General features: G+C 34.6%; 1 long non-coding RNA gene across 2 annotated transcripts in view; it reads left to right on the top strand.

Annotated features, from left to right (window-relative positions):
• Positions 1 to 35: 35 nt before the first annotated feature.
• Positions 36 to 2,341, top strand: part of LOC144963755 (uncharacterized) — a 7,450-nt gene continuing 5,144 nt past the window's right edge. Inside the window, exons 1-3 of one of the 2 annotated variants that reach the window (XR_013643697.1) lie at positions 36 to 112; positions 1,172 to 1,245; positions 2,268 to 2,321. This is a non-coding gene — a long non-coding RNA (uncharacterized LOC144963755). The remainder of the gene's footprint in view (positions 113 to 1,171; positions 1,246 to 2,267; positions 2,322 to 2,341) is intronic. The other variant, XR_013643698.1, reaches the window with a different exon arrangement.

Genomic DNA, 2,341 nt, shown 5'->3' with positions numbered 1-2,341 from the left:
ACAAGAAATACTTTTTTTTAATTTTTAATTCACTAAAGGACGGCATGAAGATACAGGATTGCATCGTGTATTCTTCAAAAGATTGTATTCGTAATGGAGATCCAATCTTGAGGTAGGTATTCCATTTAGTTCTCTCTCTCTCTTTCTCTCTCTATTTCTCTCTCTCTCTCTCTCTCTCTCTCTCTCTCTCTCTCTCTCTCTCTCTCTCTCTCTCTCTCTCTCTCCCCTTTCTCTCTTTCTCTCTCTCTCAAACCTTCTGTATCTCTCTGTATCTCTCTATCTCTTTTTCTGTCTGTCTCTCTGTTGGCTTAGTTAACTGGTGAAGGCGTTGTATGGATAGGACGTTTTGATAATTCGATAATTATTCTTGCTAAACATCAACTAATTAAATAGATAAGGAATGATAAATGTAAAAGATTTAAATATGAGGACACAAACAGCTGTAAACTGTAAAATATTGGTGATCAATAATTAAATAGTGAAAAAAACAAAAGTCCCGTGATATGAAACATTGAATCCATTGTTTGGAAACCACTGACAAGAGTGCTTCAACGTCAAGTTCAAAGAAAAGTGGCCGAGCGGTTAAGGCATTGCACTGTGACCCGCTTCAGGCACTTTCGATTTTTTCCCTTGAGCAAGATTATTAACCCCCAATTAGGTCACATGGACAACATGGGTGATTCCTGTTGACATCAGACATCCTGTTTGATGGATTATCTATATTCCTTCGTGGAATGCCTAGGCGACGGTATCTTATGATGTCGTGGTGGAAGGGCATTATTTATATATATAATATATATACGGGGATTGTAGAATGGACAAATCTAATTTATGACTCCCATCTCAACATTTTCTGATCCATTGTTTGGAATCCACAAACAAAGAGTTTTACAAACTGAAATCATAGATTCCAGTATTCCACCTTAGATTGCCTTCAGTATTAACCAACATTAGGTATTTACAGAAGTGACAATTTTTCTCCTGATATTTCATTTTCAAGAGTTTGTTTGTTTTTTTTTAAATTGGCAAGGTCAAAAATTTATTAGTTCCTATTATCATTAGGTGCAAGACTGCATATCTTTCAAAACATAAGTTCTTTGCTCATTTATCTGTTTACAAATTCAAAACATAAACAGGAAATACATCTTTTTTTATTTTTAATTCACTAAAGGACGGCATGAAGATACAGGATTGCATCGTGTATTCTTCAAAAGATTGTATTTGTAATGGAGATCCAATCTTGAGGTAGGTATTCCATTTAATTCTCTCTCTATTTCTCTCTCTCTCTCTCTCTCTCTCTCTCTCTCTCTCTCTCTCTCTCTCTCTCTCTCTCTCTCTCTCTCTCTTTTTCTCTCTCTCTCAAACCTTCTGTATCTCTCTGTCTCTCTCTATCTCTTTTTCTGTCTGTCTCTCTGTTGGCTTAGTTAACTGGTGAAGGCGTTGTATGGAAAGGACGTTTTGATAATTCAATTATTATTCTTGCTAAACATCAATTAATTAAATAGATAAAGAATGATAAATGTAAAAGATTTAAATATGAGGACACAAACAGCTGTAAACTGTAAAATAAGGGGATCAATAATTAAATAGTGAAAAAAACAAAAGTCCCGTGATATGAAACTCATTGAATCCATTGTTTGGAAACCACTGACAAGAGTGCTTCAACTTCAAGTTCAAAGAAAATGCATAGACTAAAATATATTTCAACTGCTCAAGGTATTGAATATCAATCAAAACTCAAAGGTTACAGCAATAATGATTACTAATTTTGAGTTTAATACAAGTTGTGTGCAGGGCTTCTGACTGACAAGTTTCTAAAGATAGAGCGCAGCCAGTATTCGAACTCGGGACCTTTGGGTAAAAACAAAAACTGTACCACTGAGCGACACTGACAAACTGAAACAGTGATAAAATATTTTCTCGTCATTTAGCTAACAACTACAAAGTAAAATTGCTTATAGTTATAGTAGTAGAATTCTTTTTTTACTAATGTTTTATAATGAAATAATCAGGAGTTTGGTTTGATGTTGATAAAAGTATAAACTGCACGATTAATAGCCTTGTGCTATGTCTTCATTTAGAAGTTAGCTTTTGAGGTTCAACTGTCGAACAGAACTTGTCACATTGTTTTAGTAGTGAACCAGTTGAGCTATCGGGATGAATGTAAAGATGATCTGAACATTAGTCATGAGACTGCATTTCTTTCAAAACATAACTTCTTCGATCACAACTTAAACAAGAATAATGTTTTTTATTATTTTCTCAAGGATGGACAGGATTGGATTGTGTATTCTTCATATGACTGGAGCCTTCTCCTCGAGGTAGGAATTTCTGTTGGTCT

This window comes from Berghia stephanieae, chromosome 2, assembly GCF_034508935.2.
Source record: "Berghia stephanieae isolate SIO BIC M18660-M18661 chromosome 2, UCSD_Bste_1.3, whole genome shotgun sequence".
In the NCBI taxonomy this organism is placed as follows: domain Eukaryota; kingdom Metazoa; phylum Mollusca; class Gastropoda; order Nudibranchia; family Aeolidiidae; genus Berghia; species Berghia stephanieae.
Note: the sequence above shows the minus strand (reverse complement) of the source record. Positions and strands in the feature narration are given on the sequence as shown.